Below are 23,668 nucleotides of genomic sequence, written 5' to 3'. Positions count from 1 at the left end.
TGTCAGACCCTAGTTAAACCTTTTGCCGTCCTGCCTAGGGCAAAGTATATCTCATCCGGTTCATGGTTAATTACTACAAGAATACCTTTGAAATTTGCAATAGCTTGTAGATACGCGGATCAGAAAATAACTTCTAGTACAGAGATTTTTCCACCTATAGATATATTAAAATTAAATGAATCATGTACTGCTAATAATGATTATATGGCGCTTTTGCCATTTCTTCATTCGAAAAGTAAGTTTCAAGTTCAAGACCAATTTGCAGAATTAATCAAGTCATATAACTTTACTAACTTAGGAATATGGAAGCCATTTCATAAAACTTTTCCAAAATTTAACTTGACAAAGTTACCAAAAGAACTAAAAAATATAGATAACATACCGATGGACAATTTAATTTATCCATTGAACCAGTTAGATTCTATTGAGGAAGATTTTGGGCTGCCAAATTGGGCATATGCATTAATTTATTTTTTCGTTGCTTTTACTATAGGGATTATGTTATATTTATTTTGTAAATATCGTCAAAATATTAAGAATAGGTGTTAAGCCAAGAGAATGAATAATAATAAAGAGGTTCAAATAGTCACAAGATACCTTGGTGTCGATCAAGTGGTGTCAACTAATGTTGAGGGCGATGGTACTGCCTCCAGAGATGTTAAAATAGCTTCTGCACCACTATTAGAACCAGCCACTAAGAACCATTATCCAGTACTCAACTTGTCAAACAATGAGTAGTAGCAATCAAGTTAACTGACCACAAGAATGATGATTGGAAAAGAACACTGGATATTGGCTTTGATTTTTGGACACAACGCAGACGTTTAGATGTAAATAAAACTATACGATCACATAACTTTATATTGGTAGAGGGAATCGTTCTACAACATCACAGGTAGATTTGCCTGAATTGTTTCAGCCGGTGATAACTGAGCAACCTAGTCAGGGACCCTGAATCAACAGGGTAGGTAAGCTAGGTCAGTTAGGAGTAACATCAACGAATAATGGTGGATCACGTGGAGGTCGGAGTATATCAACGACTGATGGTGGATCACATGGAGGTCGGAGTATATCAACGACTGATGGTGGATCACATGGAGGTCGGAGTATATCAACGACTGATGGTGGATCACATGGAGGTCGGAGTATATCAACGACTGATGGTGGATTACATGGAGGTCGGAGTATATCAACGACTGATGGTGGATCACATGGAGGTCGGAGTATATCAACGACTAATGGTGGATCATATGGAAGTCGGAGTTATCAACGACTGATGGTGGATCACATGGAGGTCGGAGTTATCAACGATAGTCGGAGTAGTTGCAGTACTTCTGAATGACGGGAATTGGCGTTGCAGATAAACAAACGGATTGTTGGAGTTGACAACGACGATCGGAGGAGAAGTTCACCGGAGTCGGGGTTATGAAGACAGTCCGCAGTTGATGGTTGCGCCTTTTTCTAGAATTAAGAAGTTCCGATATTTGATGTTACGAGGAGTGTTATGATAGAAATATAACAACTTAGTTATTCACACAAGAATTGTATGAACTATACATTGCTGGACATTTAGATGTTGTTGAACTTTTGAAATGATTTTGTTTATGAAGATTGTTTTTTTTTTTGTGGAATTTGTAAGCATTCATATTGTCACCGATTTTAACTAAAATATAAAATTATATTTCTTAAGAAAGGGAGGAATGTGACAATATGATGGGCTTAAAATATATATATATATATTTATATATATATATATATATATTTATATTTATATTTATGATTATATATTCTCAAAATGTTTATTAAATTGAATAAAATAAATACAGGGGAATATCTATTAAGAAAATCATGACCTTGGGAAAGGTTGTTTTAATTGACCACTACGTTGCATATAACTTTAAAAACATGTTTACATGCAGACCAGATGGTGACATGTTGTAATAACAATTAGTTAAAAGACTGGACATACGTGTATTCTACAACTATCAATTTCCAGCTTGGTCAAAACATGTCAATTAGAGTCAACTTAATAGATATTCACCCGTGTACCTTTAGAATTAAAACTATTATTGTCAAATTAATAGAAACTTTGACAAACTGTTATATTCTGTATATATACTTATGTATTTTCTGTATGGGACACATCGGCTCATTTGGCGTAAATAAACTGTTAACTAACTATCTTGTTGTGTTACACATGTCAGTTAAAGAGAAGCCATTTATGATAAGTCAATGATATTTGTTATGCAGTTGTATTAGTATTAGAATATCCCATTTCTACAGAGATGATTTGGTCTGACACCCCTAAGTCATGGTATATTGACTTTTAAAGTTTTGCATTATTCACATGTAGAAGTCTTACCAATTTAATTTCAACATTCACATTAAAAAACAAGTTAAATATATCTGTGTAAACAGTTTATTAAATGGTGTGAAATATAATTTTATTGAACAATAGATGACTTAGAGGCTTCCACGAGAGAGAACGGAAGTTCGTAACTGCCAAAGGTCATTACGGTCACGTGACGCCATTGGTCAATTCTTAAAAGCAAATCTCCAAAGTTTTTTACAATAATTAACTAATTAAGAGTTTCGGATGTGTAGGAAAATAGTATATTTAGTGCAGGCACTAACAGTGTTTCTTTCAAAGTGAATTTTACGTGTGGATGTATTTCTAAACGGAAGAATTTATTGGATTTATTTATGAAAACAGTTACGCTATAATGGCGACGGCCGAACGATTCCACACGTCCGAGATGGACAATTCTCCTCGAGATGAGGAAATGATAGATGCAATCAAAAGAAGAACTCGTGAGATTTATCGAGTAAAAACTAGGAAAGCCAGTGAAACACCACAAAGGCCTGTGCAACAAGATTTTGATGAAACAGGACCAAGTGCTATTAATGATATTGGGGAAAGGTCAACCGGAAATGACATTACAATGCAAGCATTGTGGGATAAAATATCGAACATGGCCGATGTCAACAAACGGCAGATAGAATCTCATACAGAGATCATTGCCAATTTGGCTGCAAATATGCTTACTGTGCAGGACGCGGTTATGCAGAAAAATGTTCATAAGACGAAATCAAACACTAATACACAAAAGGATAAAGATGACAATGAGGTTAACCTTTTAAACAATAACAATGAAAGTGATCTGTCGGATAATGGCCTGGAAGATATATCCGACGATGACGATGATGAGTTAAATATTGATGATATTGTTGACGCTAATGACGATGCGGAGAATAAGGCATTTCTAGACGAACTAGAAAAAATGTATGAAGAACCAAAGAAATTTGGGGACAGTATTGATAATCAGATGGCAAAATTAGTGGACCAGGCTATAAATAAGCCAATGAAAACAGAGACACTAACAAAATTAGAAGAACTATATTTGGTTCCAGAAGACTGTAAACGACTACAGGTTCCCAAAGTAAACAAAGAGATTTGGAGAGGGTTCAAAAGTAGGAAGCAAAGGGATCCAGATTTGGCACTACAAAATGTGCAAAAATGCATGACAACTACTTTACTAATGGTAGTCAAGTCCCTGAATGTAATGAAATCTGGAGGGGACATGAATGAGGTAAAAAAAACACAACTAAAGACATGTTTAAAATGTTAACTCATGGCATATATACCTCAAATAGAAAACACAAACAGCTAATAACGCCAGGAGTTCCCCTTACATATAGGAGGGTAACAGATGTGGACACACCAGTTACAGAGTACCTTTTTGGGGACAATTTAGATACAAAATTGGAGGACCTTGAAAAAGAAGACAGGAGGATAAATAAACTTAGCTTTAATGACTCTTTTTTAGAGGGACGCAGAGTGGAGAAACGTCCAGGACCTCCATGGCAAAAACCACCACCCAATTTCCAACCAAAGCATGCAAAAACTTCTGGACAAATACATGTAAAGAAGGGCAACAAGAACAAGAAGATGAAGGCCGGATTTCACAACAAAGACAAATGTTAAGTGTAAGTGATAATATAACAGTGATAAACACAGTAGACAATTTTACAGGAGGGAAATTAAAATCTTTTATAAAAAATTGGGAAAAGTTAACAAGTGATGCGTTTATATTAAATGCAGTGAAGGGATACAAGATTGAACTAGATGAAATCCCAAAACAAAATTTTAGACCATCTCCAATTGTATTTAATGAACAAGAAAACAAGTTGATCACAATGGAAGTTAATAAATTCTTGAAAAAGGGTATTATTAGGCTAGTATTGAAAAGAGAAAAAGAGGAATATTTTTCTAATATATTTATTAGCCCTAAGAAAGACAATACAATTCGAATGATATTGAATTTGAAAAACTTCAATGAAAGTGTGTCAAAAATTCATTTTAAAATGGAAACATTGGTTCGAGCTTTAACAAACATACAACAAAATGATTACTTTGCATCGATTGATTTAAAAGACAGTTATTTTAGTGTACCAGTTCATGAACAAGACTGCAAATATTTAAAATTTATGTGGAATGAAATCGTTTTGTGTATTACCACAGGGATTATCAACAAGTCCAAGAATTTTTACAAAATTACTAAAACCAGTATATTTTTTTTTTCGAAAAATGGGTCATATAAATGTCCCTTACATAGACGATAGCTTACTTATAGCACGCACTTATGAAGACTGTCAGAGCAATGTAAAACATACTGTGGAATTAGTTGACAGTTTAGGTTTTACAGTACACCCAAAGAAATCTGTGTTTACACCAACAAAAGAAATAACATTTTTAGAATTTACAATTAATTCTGGAAATATGACAGTTAGATTGACACAAGAAAGAATTTTAAATTTACAGGATCTATGTTTTGACGCATTGCATTCTAAGGAAATAACTATTCGAAATTTTGCTAAAATTATAGGAAAAATGGTTGCCAGTGAACCAGGTGTACAATATGCTCAATTGTATTACAAAGATTTAGAAATATATAAAGAGAAAGTGTTAAAAATGTTTTTGGTAATTATGATAGGATTATTTGTTTACCAACTCATGTGAAAACAATATTCAAGTGGTGGATAAAACATCTTCCTTCTAGTTACAAACCAATAATGCAAAATGATCCTGATATTATACTGTTCAGTGATTCAAGTAAAACTGGTTGGGGTGGAATTAATAAAACTACTGGAAAGAAAACAGAAAGGTTTTGGTCAGCAGAAGAGAGAGAAATGCACATTAATGTTTTAGAACTAAAGGCAGCTTTCTTAACTTTACAATCATTGGCTGGAAATATTTCACAAAAGCATATTCGAATGAACTTAGATAATACAGTAGCTATTTCTTATATTGAAAATTTTGGAGGAAAAATTACAAATTTACATATTCTAGCAAAAGAAATATGGTTTTGGTGTTTAGAACGTAAACTATGGATTAGTGTGGCACATATAGCTGGTAAGCTGAATATAGAAGCTGATAAACTATCAAGGAAATTGAATGACGACATGGAATGGACATTAAAAACAGAATTATTTGAAAAATTACAGAGTACTGTAGGGACAATGGATATAGATTTATTCGCTAGTAGGCTCAACAATAGGAAAATTCAATATATTTCATATAAGCCAGACTCACATGCAATAGCAATTGATGCTTTTACTATAAAGTGGACTAGTTATAATTTTTATTATATCTTTCCTCCTTTCAGTGTCATCGGACAGGTGATCCAGAAAACCATCAAGGACAAGTTAGACAAAGCAGTATTGATAGCACCACTTTGGCCAACACAAATATGGTTTCCACAATTATTACATCAGATCAGCCAACAATCCTACATCCTGCCGAAAAACAGTCTCTTTCTACCTCAGGATCTGAAACGAATTCATCCAGTTTCAAACCTCCAACTGGGAGCTTTTATCTTATCCGGGAAAACTTGGAAAATAAAGGACTTTCAACAATCACTGCTGACATCATTTTACAATCTTGGAGACAATCCACAGGAAAACAATATGGGACTTGTTTCAAAAGATGGATGTGTTTTTCAAATAAAAAACAAACTGATCCACTTGATCCATCTATAAACACTGTGTTGTCCTTCTTATCATCACTTTATGACAGTGGATTAAGTTACAGTGCAATCAACACTGCTAAATCAGCAATATCTTCAATTTGTTCTGTGACAAGTGGGATAGACATTGGAAAACATAAACTAGTAACTCGATATATGAGGGGTATTTTCAATGCTAGACCTTCTCTTCCCAAATATACAGAAACATGGGATGTAAATATAGTTTTAGATTATTTGAAAACATTACCAGCAAATGAGAAGTTAACACTATTACAACTATCACAAAAGCTAGCATTTATGCTTATGCTGCTTAGTGCGCAACGCTGTCAAACTGTTCATTTGATAAAACTTAATGTTAATAATATTACTATTTCTAATGACAACATGAAAGTGTACATAGTAGATTTAGTTAAACAGTCCAAACCAGGAAAGCACATGGGACCATTGGAATTTAATAGACATGATGATTATAAACTATGTGTTATTGTAGCCATGGAAGAATATTTGAAAAGAACTTCAAAACTCAGGGGACAGGAAAAGTCCCTTTTATTTCATGTGTTAAACCTTTTAAAACTGTAACAAAAAGTACAATATCACGTTGGATAAAACAATTATTAGGAAATGCAGGAATTGATATAAAAGTGTATGGGACACATAGCTGTCGATCAGCTTCATCGTCCAGTGCTGCAGCACATGGGATTCCATTAAACAATATACTTAAAACAGCTGGTTAGAGCTCAGCACAAACTTTTTACAAATTTTATTTTAAACCTATTCAAACACAAACATTAAGTGATAGCTTATTGGAAAACAAATAATAACATGTATTATGATTCTGTTATAAATGTAAATATTATATATATATAGTTAGAATAATAGAATAGTACATTACTAAAAATTTTATTATTATCAAGAATTTGCCTACACATATATCCTGGTATGAATGATCTAAAATGTAGAACTCTAAAGTCTCGTGGAAGCCTCTAAGTCATCTATTGTTCAATAAAATTTCCAAATTAATCGAAACTTGTTGAAGATTGATTAGAATTTTATTGAGCAATAGATGACTTAGGGATTACACGCCCTCCCAAGCTGTTGGGCCAGCTCCCTCCCTATACTACAATCCAGATCATTCATTCTCTAAAGAATGACCTTTGGCAGTTACGAACTTCCGTTCTCTCTCGTGTAAGCCCTAAGTCATCTATTGCTCAATAAAATGCTAATCAATCTTCAACAAGTTTCGATTAATTTGGAAATTTTGATAATGTATTGCATTTGTTGATAAAATAAGATTGCCTAAAACCAAACAAAAACAATTATTTTATATATACACTAAAGTCAGGTTTAAAACTTAAAGAATATTTGTAATTAATATTTTTTAATACATGAAAACAGGAAACGAATGGGTACTAGTTATATTGATTTGCTAAGTAATATTATTGTCTAAATACCCTGTTCTTATTGATTTTCCTGCTTTTTGTTGTCTAAAGTGAAATTCTCATTGATTTATTTAACCAATTTCTTGGCCCAAGAACACAATTATTAACCTAGTTCATTTCTTTTTAAAAGTATGTATAAAATTTAAAAATTGACATAATTTATAACTAACATGGGTAAAAAGTAAAATAACAAAAATAACGAACTCTGAGGAAAATTCAAAACGGAAAGTCCCTCAAACGAATGGATAACAACTGTCATATATATGTAAACCTCAGATCTGTGTACAGCCTCAAATCTGTGTCCGCTTCTCAAATCTGTGCCCCACCGTGACGTCAATTGCTAATCTATGTCCGTTAAAAAAGATACTGCCTCAAATCTGTGTCCTATTTTCAAATTTGTTTTCAATAGTGACGTCATTCGCAAATATATGTCCGTTAAAAAAGATACGGCCTCAAATCTGTGTCTTTTCTTAAATCTTTTTCAAGTTTGTTTCGCCATGCGCAAATTTATGCCCGTCTAATATGTACGGCCTTATAGAATTTTTGTTTAATAAGTAATATTAATTTCCCATAATTCAATGTTAAGTTGGGGTGTCGGTTCTCCATGTGTGTGCTTAAAAATTTACATACGTGTGTAATTATTGTAATTATTTACATTTTATTGTAAATCTACAACATTTTCAAATTGTTTGCTTTTCTTGATCCCATGTTTAATTGCTCTGAAGTAATTATCGTTACTCTCCTTTACTCATTACGTATTGATAACAAATACTAAATATAAGTTAATAAACAACCTGAGACAAAACGACATCTGTATACAAGCAACTAAAGATACATGTACGGCCTGCAACAATGAATTAAACTTATTCTGTATCGTAAGCTATAAACACATACACAGACAAAAATGGCCATAGATTTGAGTTAATACAGGACATAGATTTGAGACAATTCAGGGCATATATTTGAAACAATAAAAGACATAGATTTGAGACAATAAAGGACATAAATTTGGAACATAAAATTGAGAATGGAAATGGGGAATGTGTCAAAGAGACAACAACCCGATCACAGAACAGACAACAGCAGAAGGCCACCAACAGATCTTCAATGCAGCGAGAAATTCCCGCACCCGGAGGCGTCCTTCAGCTGGCCCCTAAACAAATATATATACTAGTTCAGTGATAATGAACGCCATACTAAACTCCAAATTGTACACAAGAAACTAAAATTAAAAATAATACAAGACTAACAAAGGCTAGAGGCTCCTGACTTGGGACAGGCGCAAAAATGCGGCGGGGTTAAACATGTTTATGAGATCTCAACCCTCTCCCTATACCTCTAGCCAATGTAGAAAAGTAAACGCATAACAATACGCACATTAAAATTCAGTTCAAGAGAAGTCCGAGTCTGATGTCAGATGTAACCAAAGAAAATAAACAAAATGACAATAATACATAAATAACAACAGACTACTAGCAGTTAACTGACATGCCAGCTCCAGACTTCAATTAAACTGATTGAAAGATTATGTCTTCATCATATGAATATCAGGCACAATCCTTCCCGTTAGGGGTTTAGTATCATACCATCATAACATATATGAGAAGAACATAACCCGTGTCATGCCAACAACTGGTTTTTAAATAAATGTGTTTAGTGCCGATGCAAAGACCCTATAAGTGAATCAATATTAACGCCAAAATATGCAATCTTTAATGACCTGACAACAGTATCGTAACTATATCCCTTCTTAATAAGTCTATTTAAAGGTTTTGTTAGTTTCAGAGGTGAATACTGACATTTTTGTGCTTTATAAAGAATATTTCCATAAAAAAATTGGATGTGAAATACCTGAACGTATAAGAAGTCTGCATGTACGTCTATTTTACTGTAGTAAAGGGAAGTAACGATAATTATTTCCTCAAATCTGTGTCCGTTTATCAAATCTGTGCCCCATCGTGACGTCAATCGCTAATCTAATATGTCCGTTAAAAAGATACAGCCTCAAATCTGTGTCCTATTTTCAAATTTGTTATCAATCGTGACGTGATTCGCAAATCTATGTCCATTAAAAAAGATACGGCCTCAAATCTGTGTCCTTTTCTTGATTCTTTTTCCAGTTTGTTTCGCCATGCGCAAATCTATGCCCGTCTTATATGTACGGCCTTATAGGATTTTTGTTTTATTAAGTCATTTCCCATAATTCAATGTTAAGTTGGGATGTGTTCTCCATTTGTGTGCTTAAAAACTTTACATGCGTGTGTAATTATCATATGATTTACATTTCATTGTAAAACTACAACATTTTCAAATTGTTTGCTTTTCTTGATCCCGTGGTTATACATAGATTTGAGACAAAGGTGGCCATAGATTTGAGTTAATAAATGACATAGATTTGAGATAATACAGGACATAGATTTGAGACAATAAAATACATAGATTTGAGACAATAAAGGACATAAATTTAGAACGTCTATGAGGCAATATTAAAAAGGACATAGATTTGCGGAAAGGACATAGATTTGCGGAAAGGACATAGATTTGAGGCATACATATATAATAGAGATTTTACAAAATTCTAGTTGAAACAAAACTTTTTTTTATAATAATTTCAAGTTTTTATTATTTTGTAAGATTTTTATTGTAATAAAGCACTTAATTGATAATTAAAGTGTGGAATATATAAAAAGGAAGATGTGGTATGATTGCCAATGAGACAACTCTCCACAAGAGACCAAATGACACAGAAAGTAACAACTAGGTCACCGTACGGCCTTCAACAATGAGCAAAGCCCATACCGCACAGTCAGCTATAAAAGGCCCCGAATTGACAATGTAAAACAATTCAAACAAGAAAACTAACGGCCTAATTTATGTACAAAAAATGAACGAAAAACAAATATGTAACACATAAACAAACGACAACCGCTGAATTACAGGCTCCTGACTTGGGACAGGCACATGCATACAGAATGTGGCGGGTTTAAACATGTTAGCGGGATCCCAACCCTCCCCCTAACCTGGGACAGTGGTGTAACAGTACAACATAAGAACGAACTATAATAATCAGTTGAAAGAGGCTTAACTCATCAGATGGATAAAAATACAAATACAAGTGGACGCGGCTGGGTACTTGTACATCCAAACAACAAAAAGACACTAAGTACAGATCTGAGAGTACTCACAGTTACTGACAGCTAGTTCAAAGCCACTAACAACTAATAAAAATAATCATGCATCTAAGACTAAATTATTAATCAGTACACATCCAACATCCAATGGATTTAGTGTAAAGACGTAGTGGAAGTTAACTTGAGGAACCAACAATTTACCTTTAAGATTAGACATTTTGTTTATTTTTAATATCACAGTAACTTCTAACAATATGAAATAAATTTCTTTTAAAAACATGTATTTGTATCAAATGTGCATTTTTGTTTTTTGCAATATTTATCATGTTAATTGAGTTGTATATATATCCCGCTGAGGGAAGAACAAAAGTTTGCTAATGCAAATTTGATGATCTAACATTGTTGGGCTAAATTTGAGACGAATTATATATATATATATCTATAATAAGGATGGCAACTATATATATCTATAATAAGGATGGCAACTATATATATCTATAGTAAGGATGGCAACTATATATATCTACAATAAGGATGACAACAAATACGGGTGTTGTCGTAATATGAGGGTACCCAAATTGACCTATTTTGATAGTTTTTCACATTCATTTATTAAAAACACAAACAAAAGTTTCCATTCTGTGTTTATTTTGTAAAAATTGCCATCCCTACTATATAATGTATTCATATTTATATATATTCAATTTATATGTTTTCTGACATTGAAAACATCTGTGTTCAAACTCTACATAAAATCAACTTGTGATGTTTTTCTGTCTGATAAGTACATAGAGGAAAATCATGTTGACAACAAAGAATTGATTTTTAACTTCAAGGAAAAAAACCGGATGCTTTTTGTTTTATGATTTTCAAAATCTTAGTAAAGAAAGAACATTATCATACTTGAACTATCATTTGGTAAAATTCATGTTGGTGGTGTACAAAGCAGGTATGATTATGTTGATCAACATCAATTTAAAAATACCATGTTGCTGTTCTTGTTTTAACTTAAAAAAATAGTTGGATTGCTCATGAAATTTATGTTTCTATCTAGACTGAAAAATTCATCAAGAGCTAACAAATTTAATATCTGGTAAAAAAGAAAGTTCTTCTTTTGAAAAATAAATTGTATAAAATATACTTGAGAACAGCTAGGCCATTTTAAAGTTGTGCAAAATTGTGATTCAAGCAATAGTGATATTGTTGATTTATATTATAAACAATAAATAATGAAAGTTTGTTGATTATTGAATGTTTTATAATGATTTATCATGAGAAAGGAGAGATGCGGTATAAATATCAGAGACAAAAAACAAACAAGAGAATAAAACTAGCAAAGATGTATAAACATTTGAAATCTGTGGTTCTATTACACTACAAACATGAATTAAGCAATTCACAGGTAAATAATTTATCTCAATCTGTAGTATTTAGATATAGAATAGAAACGGGGAATGCTTCAAAGAGACAACAACCCGACCACAGAGCAGAAAACAGCTCAAGGCCACTGATGTTAACAGACTATTGCTAGTTAAAGTGTCTATCTGTCTTTTATAATTTTTAAGGAAATATGCAAAAACGTACAACGGTTAGAATTGTGTTGACAATTGATGAAAAAAACCAGGTGGCCAGGTGCGATAAAAAGGCCAATTAAAGTACGAAGTTGAAGAGCATTGAGGACCCAAAATTCCAAAAGGTTTTGTCAAATACAGCTTAGTTTATCTTTTCTTGGGGTACAACACCAAATATCGGGAGAAAGATCAAGATATGAAGCAGACCTTCTAGTTTCGGTAGTTTCGTCATTGTCAAGTTCACTGGGGTAAATGAGATGCAAGCATTCACTAAAATGTGAGTTATTGAGTGAACGGATATCGTCAATATATCTGAAAGTGAAATTAAAGAACTTTCAAAGATGCTTTTAATTTTTGTGTTCGATTAGGTATTGTTGTAATTCTTCATATGAGTACAAAAACGTGTCGGCCAGTAGGGATGCACCATTAGTACCCATTGGAATAAAAAATATCTGCTGAAATACTTATCTGCAAATTTCAATAAATATGTTGTCGATCAAAAAGCGGAGCATTTTAATAATATCATATTCTGTGTATTTGTTGTTGAAATCAGTGTCTTCACAAAAATTTCAATTTTGATTTGAATTTTGATATTGATTCTATTTTTTTCGAAACGACGTATCTAAGTTTTTGATGGTATACATGATTTGCAAGATATATGGTGTTGTACTTTGAATGATTGTTAGGACAACTACTTTCATATTCAGGGACATTATAGTTCTGAATATTATAAAACATTTTTAATTTTGTTCTTTGTGAAAATAGGACAGCCCGTTACTTTTCTTGCAGCTTCAATTTGTAGCTGTTTTACTTTTTCTACAAACCCTTGTAAACAATTTTCCTATACATAATTGCAAAATAAAAAAAATCTGAATTGTGTCGGTTAAGTCTATATTCATTTTTCACAGTATATATTTATGTGTTTTTAATGCTATTCATTATATTTTCGATATGGTTATTCCATTCAGCGTCAATCATAATGTAATTGCTAAGTATTTATCAAAATTGGCAATAGATAAAAGATAGACATTTCTTTGTTAATCAAGAATTTGCTCGATACTTTCATGTTAATCACAAACTTTAATGTCAGTTTTACTTTCAAAGTCAGTTAAATAAACATTTTCTTCATTTAGTTTGAACATTAGATTAAAGAATTTTACAAAAACTCACATATTTGTTTATCCTCATATGCAATTTTGCCTATTTTCCTCAGCATTGATAATATTTGAGTGAATTTTAACACGATTCACATTTTCATCATTTTCCAATAAGTTTTCGTATTTTAGGCATTTATTGATTTATATGGTGTAGATTACTTTTGAAACCTTTCTTTTGCTATTTTTTGGTTTTAATTGACAATTTGTGCTGGTCTTTTCTACTTTTAATATAAATCTGTAATGACTGTAGAAGCAAAAAACGAGGAACAAGCAATGCAAGTTTATTTTAGCATCTTTAGATATGTATAATAGATTGGGTTAATATATCTCCTGTCATTCTTCTCCCATATTGTTTAGGGGTAGATAGGTTAAGAATGCATGGCAGCCACGGGCAGTTCCTTCTCGACAACCCAAACACATCATCATCAGAAGAAAAAAAAACAAAAAATATAAATATAATAAAAAACAAAAAGAAGAAAACATAAGCGTATGTAAATTCAACTGGTATCAGAACGATACCTGGAAGTGAAACTGGATGAGGAAATAGGATTTAATTAGGTTTTGTTGTTTTTTCATTTGGAAAGCATTGTGAACTTTGGTCTTGTAGTAATTGATATTTGATAAATAAGACATCTTGCAAATATAACACAAACAGCATGTAACCAAATATGAATACTATTTTGATTTTTGTACCTATTATGTCTGTTTGTTTTTGTTCACACATTGTTGTCAATATAATGGAATTTTATGCGACCGTGATACAATTGATATGTGTAGCTAGCTATAAAACCAGTTTTAATCCACCATTTTCTACATTAGGAAATGCCTGTACCAAGTCAGGAATATGAGAGTTTTTTTTTACATTCGTTTGATGTGTTTGAGCTTTTGATTTTGTCATTTGATAAGGGTCTTTCCGATTTGAATTTTCCTTGGAGTTTGGTATTTTTGTTATTTTCAATAAAGTTATGTATTTGATCCGTCAATAAAGTCACTTTGCCTTATTGTGGAGCAGGTAGACATAATTCCATGACATTATGTCGCGGAGAATGAATATAGTCTGGTCACTATAAAGCGATATTGTAACACAGATTATTAATACTCAGCATGCAACAGATGTGTTAAATTAGTTTGAATTGAATTTCTTGTTGTTATTCAGGTGTTTAAAAATATTCACAAGTAACAAATTACAGTTGATGCACACAAATAAGGGATGAATCGATACATGCCTTTTTCCAGATCTGCCATGTTTTTACAGAAGACAAAGATAAAGTTCGATCATACTATCACTCAAATGGATCTAGCTTAACTCTCATTGACTATGGATTTAAAAGACTTTATAACGACATCCTTCAAATGTTTCTCAGCCTGCCACTGTTAACGTTGAAGATGACATAAGAGTTGTGTTTGAATGTGTTATCTTTGACTTCGACAAAGCTGTGTCACAACCTAGAACAAACTGGGAAAATAGAGCCAGTATCATAAACAAATTACAGAATCACCAGTGGTAAAGTATTATGATTTTAAAAAGGAAAATTCCCCCTCTACTGATATTTCGTTTATGACTGACAGCCAAGGCATGCTGAATAATTGTATCCTGAAAACCAAATAAGGACAGAATGAAGAAACTGGTTTGGGTTGCAGCTGTCAAGAACCTGTAGAATTGGTAAACGCAAAAACAGGAAGCTACTAGCAGTTAAAATTTTTACAAAACAACACGCCGACGACACAAATTTGATAAGACTTCTAATATTCAGACAATGCAGAAATCATAATATTAAGGGATCGCTCATTCATCTTTTGTGAGGAGGTATGGTTTTTAAATAAATTGTTCAATTTTAAAATTCTTGTAAAAATATATTGTTCTGAAGAGAAGGAAAAAAATATTGAAAAAATTGAATTCAATACTGATTTTCAAAAGCTTTCGTGTTCCTGTATGTTATTGAAAAATGTATTTCTTGTTTATAAAAGACGAATGAAAATGTTTGTCCCAAAAACCAAAAACCCAAGCCCTATCGCAAAATTCTGAATGGATGGTGCCTTATTAATTTTGAGCTAATGAGGGCATCGAGTTCTATATCGGCAAGCCGTTTTTAGGGTTCCCACGTTTGTTGCTGTCGGTTGATAAAAATGAGTTATTGATTGACTTTCCTGTAAAAACCAAATCAAATACGAATTTGATGAACATTAAATACAGAAAATTCTAAGAAGTTGTGTCAAATACGACTTAGGCAATCAATGCCTTGGAGCAGTGGAACTCTAGTATTTCGAGTAATTCAACAGTTCATAAACGGTTAATATACAGATAAAGAACATAAAAACAAACAAGTGCCGACTACTGTGCTGGTAATATCCTCGAGACAAAACGGTTAAAGCTCAATTAGTAATGCTAGGCCATGGTAAAACTAATAAAAAATAATTCATGCCAGGTAAAAACTCAAATAATTCTAGGTAAAAATATAAATAATTCTAGGTAAAAATATAAATAATTCTAGGTAAAAATATAATTTATTATAGGTAAACATGTCACATTGGGTATGAAGTTTGGGGTTTTGGAAATAATTCAATAATCGAAAGGGTTCATATTAAATTTTGTAAAATATTACTTGGAGTAAAAAAAAGTCTACTCTTAATTATATAATCTATGGTGTATTGGGAAAATATTCATTAGAAATTTCAATCAAATTACGAATGATTAACTATTGGTTTAAGTTGGTAATTGGAAATCCTGACAAATTACCATTATTTTGTATAACTTAGCCACTGCTAAATATAGTACAAATATTTTCCGGTTAAAACAAGTCAAACCAATTTTAGACACGTGTGGCTTGTCATATGTATGGAACAACATCTTTTTTGTTAACAAAATGTAACCATTAAACAGAACTTAATAGATCAGTTCAAACAAAATTGGTTAGCAAGCCTACTGTAATCACCAAAAGCATTACATTATCGTTTATTCAAGGATACTTTAGAGTTTTAGAAATATTTTAGTATTTTGGATAACAGACATATATCTTTATTTTTAAAATTTCGAACTCTGAACATGAAATTTTTAATCGAAACTGGAAGATTGCAAAACTTAGAAAGAGACAACATAAAGTGTGTATTGTGTAATTTAGTTGCCATTGGTGATGAATACCATTACATTTGTAATTGTTCAGCTTTTGATAACTGTAGAAAACAATGTATTACATTTCATTATAGGAAAAGACCTAACAGTTGAAGTTTCATGACTTAATGAATTCCAAAACATGTTCAGAACTGAATGAGCTGTGTAAACTTATTAAGGAGATCAATAACAAATTTAACCTTTCTGGGTGAACAATTGTAAATGCCTCTATCTACTTTCGTACATTATTTATTTATGTAATTGTATTGAAATATGTATAATTATCTCTATACCTTTGTAATTTGGTTCGTGAGAATTTTGATCATAAAATAAAACTTGGGCAAACATATAATTAATTTTAGACAAAAAATATGATAAGTTTTAATTTGAAAATAATTATTGCAAAAACTCCAATGTCAAATATGTCATGCATACTCAGGAGGTGTCTAAACAATTTCGAGTAAATTTAAGAGAGACTATTGGGGATTTACAATAAGTGTATGTACGCCTCCGACCCGACTCCGAGTCCGAATAAAAACAAGAATAGAGAAAAACGGGGTCGATCTCAAAATAATAAAAATATTTTATACTTTTATTATATATTATAGTATATAATTTTGCTATTGAGCAAACGTACAACAACCTTCAACTGGCTTGATGTTTCTGACATTAATGCATCAAAAGTGTCCAATGTTCACTTAATACATGTACAACGGAGATTCCGTAATCTGGTATGACTTTGTTGAGTTTCCTATGCCCATTATTGCGGTCGGACTGTCTATTGTCTGGTATAAGGCGTCACAACACGATAACGGTTTGGATATATTTTATACTCACGAATTGTGAATAATCAGATAAATCTTACAATTGCATTGGTAAAAAAAATAATAAAACCTCAATTTAGATTGGTCAGTCATACCATCTTAATTTTCATTCCGTTACTGTAATTGAACATTATATTGTAATTAGGCCCAACATTATTTTAAGATCGCCATTATTGTTAAACTGTATGAAAAAAGTAAAATAACAAAAATACCGAACTCTGATGAAAATTCAAAACGGAAAGTCCCTAATCAAATGGCAAAATCAAAAGCTCAAACACATCAAACGAATGGATATCACCTGAAAGGTAGTCTTATTCGGACAGTTATGGTAAATCCATATTGAACGGTCCTGACTCAGAAAAGAAGCTTGAACACATGACGAGGTGAACATGTTTTAGAGTCTTCAAAACCTTATTACTGTGTAAACTAGAGGTAAAAAGGAACAGTTTAGTCTCAGATATATGATGTTTTTCATTAGTTGTTATTGGCTTTGAAAAGAGGGGAGCGGCACTATAGTAGTCAAGGTAAGAATATTTACTGCTAGGCATACTTATTCTATATAGTGAGCAGGGCTACACACAGTTAAACGGGCATAAGCTTCTATTTAGTCTAATGAAATAAAAGATGAGTTTTTTGTTGCTGTTTCAAACATCAATATTCAAATCATTTGAATCGGTATTAATTGAGTAATGTTGGATGTGAAACCACCACAGTACTGAAAGTGACGTGTAAAGGGAATTCTAGTTGCCATTTTCCTAAATTAGTACGATTTACATTATTCTGCATATATTAACAATACAACAAATATAGTGTTTCAATGGTTATATAAGACATGATACTGGCCTTTATACAAACGTGTAATATAAACATCAGTCTTGTTGCCGTAATACCTGGTTTAAAACATTAACTTCCATTCAATAGGTAAACATGTGGCAAACTGGTTTGGACATCGGTACGTGTAACCAGGTATATTGAAAGCAGATATTCTCCTTATAAAAAGGGGGATGGCTAAGTTTTTATGACCTTTTCCAACACACAAGCACACACACAAATACGCATCTGGCTACATCTGAATCTGGCACACCTTGTCATTTCATAACTAGACTCGAACACTAATTATGATAGACAGAAGTTATATGAACAGTTAACTTCTTATACCACTCATTCAGTGATCTGGCTTTAACAGTCAAAGACACCATAAAACAAGCACTGTTTTTGTTTTACAAAATAACAGCATTCTTGATAGTTCCTTATCGCCCTGAAAACTCTTTATATTAATGATCCAATATAATATTCGTACAAAACATTAGATGTTTCTCTTGACTTTTTCAGTTTATTTTTATTGAGAGCATACCCAATAAACAACAATACTGATGACAAACACAGAATAATTCCATCTGAATAAAAAGTAATGGCGTAACTTCCTGTTTCATCGAAAAGCCAACCTGAAAAGAAACACATATAACTTATAATTTAAATATCAATATATAATAAGGAGAAGTGATATGATAACCAATTGGACAACTATCCATCAGAAACCAATAGATGTAGATGTTATAAACTATAATAGATCATCGAACGCCCTAGTTCTTCAACGCATCACTAAGAAAGTTATTTAAGAACCATAGAAAATCTGATTCATGGACGAAAAGACTAAAAATGAAGATTTTCAATATCTTATTTGGAATATGAAATTCATAAAACTATATTTCATTTGGACTTTTAGCAAGGTAGGTTAAAGTTTATAGAACATACTATAAATCTCACGCTCTTGGAAATATTAATAACTCCCATTATGTCATTATGATCAAATGTGAAATGGATGTCAATTATCTTTCAAGGTTTTAAAGGCACTACATTGATATAGCAGAGTTTCAACAAAATTCGAATTGCATGATTCTTATATGAACTATATATCATTGTATATAACGAATTTCTTCACAAATACAGGTCAATAAGCATGTAGAGATTTTCATCACCAACCATTATTTTTAACAAACTTTCTATTGATAGAAAAGACTACATCATTTTTTTATAATTTAACTAAATAAGATAACCAAACAAACAGAAATATAATACATAATACTCATACTTAAAATACCTACTACATACTTATATTATATAAATACGTAAAACTACAGATAAATAAATTCTATAAATAATACATAATTTCCGACAAAACATGTATTTTATTACCTTTTTTATCATGTCAATTATTTCTATAACAATGTGACAGTAACAAAATCTAAAAGAAATACGGTCGTCGACAAAAAAAGAATAATTTATTTATAACATTGCGAAGCTCTTAATCTTCCAGAGTCGAGGTTAATTGATTGCAAAATTGCTTAACGTCCAATGACACATATGTTGTGAATATATTCAGCATGAGATCGAACCAATAGGTAGTTTCTACAAAATCGGTCTACCGGGAAGGAGGCTGGCAATTTTGACTGCTACTGGATAAAGTAGGGTATGTGGAATGGGAATGCAGACATAGTCTTGCAACAGACCATTGATAAATCTTTTAAGTTATGTTGTTTCTTTAATGGGCATAAAGCGTGACACTCTACTCTTCACGAGGCAATGGATGTTAATACGTCCTCGTGCCACTTATTCGTGATTTCGAATTTGTACATTCTACAAGGCACCAAATAAGTCCCCTTTACATAGGTTTTAGTACCGGACGAGAGAAGTCATTTTGAAAAAAAATCCATATCTCAGACAACCCTTGCTGTAAATAGTAAATACGTTAAACAGAAACTTGCTGTAAATAGTAAATACTTTTAACAGAAACTATCAAAGATCAGATGTCAACACAAATTTTTCTTCAAAGGACAAAAAAAACATCAAGATTCGGAAGTTTTGTCGATGCGGTCAAGAGTTGGTTGATCATTATGAAATATCTGTTTCATAACTGACCATTAATATGTTCCAAATATTGAAACCACAATCCTTCCCCTTCTCTTCGATTGTGACAACAATGAATGAGACTTATTACTGTTTTTGTACTTACGATAAGAAACATGACTGGTGCCACCTATCTGTTTACCCTTCCAAATCACCTTAAAGCAACCCTTGTTTTTTGTTGCTTAGTCATTGGTTTTTTATGTAGAGTTTGTATGCTTGCTTGTCTTTTCGCTGTCTTTCTTTTTTTGACATGGCGTTTCCTTCGACTTAAATGTCCCTTTGGTTTTTTTCACCTCTTTTTGATATAACCAATTCAAAAATGATGACACGGTGTTCGATTGGAGACAGGGACATGAGCAGGTAGCCCTTCTCGTAGTCTGTGATAAGCAAGTTGAAAAAAGTAATTTTTTTACAAAAATAACATTCCACTTAATAACGTATACTGTAATGTTCTAGAGTATAGGTTTTATTTCGTCGAATGACTAATTAAATCATTTTATAGTGCTGAATTTGAATTAAATAAAAAAAAATATCCAGGATATATTTACAACCATTATAAAAATGTGTGTGTGTATTTGAATGTGTGTTTCACTTGGAATTCTTACGAAAAAGCAATATAATAACTAGTCACTTACCTGCAGCCGGTGTTCCAATTAATAGAAAAAGACCTTTGAATAGCAACATGTTACCAAAGGAACTCGTCAAATTATCTATTCCAACAAAATGAACTAAAACAATGGCGTTCAAGCATATGTATACACCTACAATTGTAAAGGTTATATTTCATTTCTTTCTTTGGAACTTATTGTCGGGTTTTGATAAATATTGAGTTAAGTAATCTTTTGAGTTTGTGGTTGTATCAGTTCATAGAGATTTCAGTTTTGTTTATGACATGTCTTTCTCCTGAAACTCGTGACAACAAAAAACGGTGTCATCTCATCTCAAATAAACTTGTTAATATCAGCCGTTTGTTTTGAGTTTGTGGGATTTTATTTTTTATTTTTTATTTGAAGCAGATCATATTAGCTTTACATTTTTAGTTAGTGGGATTTGCCCCAAGAATATTTCCACCATGGAGCTTAGTGAAATTGACAAAACGTTATGCATATGCAATCAGAACTAATTCGTTGCCATAGATCTTACCTGAATTTTTAATGCTTAACATTAGGACATGAATGTTCCCGACGTCAGCGACAAATAAACAAACAATCACAATCCTTGTCTACATGCAACTTAGATAATGACGCATGAAAATACCGAACAGTTCAATTTCTGGAGCCTCAATAAACAGATTTTGGTATAATTACCAGCAAACACAAAGACATAATTTTGGGATTCTGTCGAAAAAAAAGCCCATTTGAATGAAACAAGAGCTCCGCCTGTATTTATAATTTATGTGTGCAAAATACACAAAACAAAGAAGAAGAAAAAAGAGGACAACATCTGTTGGTACCATAAAGAGTTAGAAAAAAAGGTCAGTTTTATGAAATTTCCGTCTGCTGAATTACAAGCATGTAGATGATACAAAACGTATATCCACAATACCATGCACTAACTAAAAAATAAATAGAACAGGCAGATACGTGTAGCTGCAGGTACAACACAAACGTTCGAAAGATTGCTATATGTATCTTTATAAGTCTAGAGCATTGTTCGACTCTCAAGGAAACACCACCATTTGAGGTTCAATTTCACATGTACATTGTATTTGTTTCATTCACATGGTCGAAATCGTAGGTTTATGTGAGAGACAAATATTCAGTTGTTATTGTCTATATTAAAATATGAAGATGTGGTATGATGCCCAATGAGACAACACTTTAGCGACGTCAATGTGTACATGGGCTGGAAGCCATTTTCGCAAGTGTTATAGAAATTGAAAGAAAAACAGAAGATTTTAAATAAATTTTGTGTTCAAATAGTCATCTGGCAACAAGTAGGATAATTGATATATATATATATATATGTATTTACAAAACATGAGATAGGAATACGTGACTTTTATAACAGAAATGTGAATACATTACAAATATTATGAATATTTCAGACAACCAATGTAAAAAAATCATTTCTTGGGTATTTTATACCCGTTACTACGACACACACAATTATATATTTCCAAAGCTACCAGATAGTAAATGAGGAACTAGAAAGCATTGCTGAACCAGTAAAAACGACTTTTAGTCTGAATATTAACAAAAAATAATGAATTGCGCATACCGTAACTAGATGTGGAATGATGTTCCTAAAATATTTCAAACAATTCGTGACTTAAAAAAAAGCACCCTCAAAATTTGGAGAAATTAAGGGATTTTTCAAATTATATAAAAATAAGGAAGGTGGTAGTTGGTTAAACTTTAACCGAGAATGATGTTGAAAACACAAATCTAGTTTCAAATTTGAATTGCATTGCTATAGTGCAAAGTTTTCGTATAAACAATATAACTGTTAAAATGCTTTTATTACGTAAAAATGTAAGATGGTTATTCAAAGCATATTTTGATTTGCTACAGTAATATTATTTCAATGGTAAATAAAACACATGTAATGAAGACAATTGCGTTGGATTGGTCTTAGTCGAACCATGCATTTAAATTAACTAGCGTTAGCTTTCTTCATACAGTTAATATAGTCTATATCAGACGTCCAACGTTTCATTTTTCTGTCAAACCGAAGTGGCAAACAGTAAATTCTTAACTTATAAAAAGTTTAAACCGCTAAAAATGAAGTACATTCCATTAACCCTGGAAGTCCAATCACAACTACAACTAGTAATGACTTCTATCAAAAACAAGATCACAACTCCATACTACAAGTATACATTTTATCACATTCAGTGTATGAGGGTCTGAATAGGGGTCCTTCCTTACTGTATTCTTCCAATTTCAGGCCATTTTTCTATATTCTTTCAATTGCAGGCCATGTTTCTGTATTCTTTCAATTGCAAGCCATTTTTCTGTATTCTTAATTTGTTTGTCCGTCGTATCTATTCTTTTTTATCTAAGCACCCATTCTTCTTTGTTTTTTGTCTATTGTTTGGCTATTTTTTCATTTTGTTGTCTTTCAAATCTGTATTGTTTGTCCATTATTCTCTTTTCTATAAACCCCATCCAGACCCTCGTGTTCTCATAACAAAATTTCATCTTAACAACAAACATAAATAAATCTATATTTAAACAATAAACACAACCAGCTAAATAAGTAAACATAAACTTCAACAAACAATAATAAATACATTGAAATATATGTACCTCTTATAATAAACATTGATCAAATAAATATGAATTGTAACATGTAGTAATGTAGATGTTAATCTTTATCCAGTTCATCTTTGGTGGACCAACAACTCGGAGCCGCTGTCAAACTGTTCACATAACTTAATAGAAAATGAACTGGATTTTGCCCTTTAATATCCTCTTGATGATTCACCAAGATACGAATACTTATAGAAAATCTAATCAACAGTTTCCAAACATGAGAAACAGTGATTGAGAATATTTCTTT

At 32.0% G+C, this 23,668-nt stretch overlaps 1 long non-coding RNA gene across 1 annotated transcript; it reads left to right on the top strand.

Annotated features, from left to right (window-relative positions):
* The first annotated feature begins 487 nt into the window (after positions 1–487).
* Positions 488–2,181, top strand: LOC127717509 (uncharacterized). Its single transcript, XR_007989207.1, has 2 exons — positions 488–1,139; positions 1,179–2,181. It is a non-coding gene; the product is annotated as an uncharacterized LOC127717509 (long non-coding RNA).
* Positions 2,182–23,668: the final 21,487 nt, after the last annotated feature.

Source organism: Mytilus californianus, unplaced genomic scaffold (genome assembly GCF_021869535.1).
Source record: "Mytilus californianus isolate M0D057914Y unplaced genomic scaffold, xbMytCali1.0.p SCAF_10, whole genome shotgun sequence".
Classification (NCBI taxonomy): domain Eukaryota; kingdom Metazoa; phylum Mollusca; class Bivalvia; order Mytilida; family Mytilidae; genus Mytilus; species Mytilus californianus.
The sequence above is the reverse complement of the archived record's forward strand: the minus strand, read 5'-3'. Positions and strand labels throughout refer to the sequence as shown.